Source organism: Etheostoma spectabile, chromosome 3 (assembly GCF_008692095.1).
Source record: "Etheostoma spectabile isolate EspeVRDwgs_2016 chromosome 3, UIUC_Espe_1.0, whole genome shotgun sequence".
Lineage (NCBI taxonomy): Eukaryota > Metazoa > Chordata > Actinopteri > Perciformes > Percidae > Etheostoma > Etheostoma spectabile.
The window spans coordinates 7,884,611-7,884,939 of NC_045735.1; the positions used below are offsets into that span (position 1 = coordinate 7,884,611).

Consider the following 329-nt stretch of genomic DNA (forward strand, 5'->3'; position numbering starts at 1 on the left):
GCCGGCCTCTCAGCTGATTTAACACCTGATTGGTTTACAACATGACGATGTTTTATATAAACTTTTTTCATCGTTTTTGAATCGGAGGGATTTTAATTGCTATTTGTCTGATTTAAAGACTTATTCTGTCCAGAACACATGTTGTGTGACTGATAGTGACGTTTAGAAGTCAGAGAGACTAAATCTGTTCAGATCACGGATCATCTACAGTGTGTTGTTAATTAAAATCAGCAACAGATCGCATGTAAAGGACTTTGCCAGCTACTCTGTCATAATTAAAACAACTGGAGACTGTGTACTAGCTGATATGTGGGTCTGATTATATTTTA

The 329-nt window shown here is 36.5% G+C and overlaps 1 protein-coding gene and 1 long non-coding RNA gene across 4 annotated transcripts in view; one reads left to right on the forward strand and one right to left on the reverse strand.

Annotated features, from left to right (window-relative positions):
* The window catches only part of lsamp (limbic system associated membrane protein), a 713,356-nt gene that overhangs the window by 181,038 nt on the left and 531,989 nt on the right, over positions 1-329 (reverse strand). The window lies entirely within an intron of this gene.
* Positions 1-329, forward strand: part of LOC116671791 (uncharacterized) — a 21,783-nt gene that overhangs the window by 21,237 nt on the left and 217 nt on the right. The gene's annotated exons all lie outside the window — the stretch shown is intronic.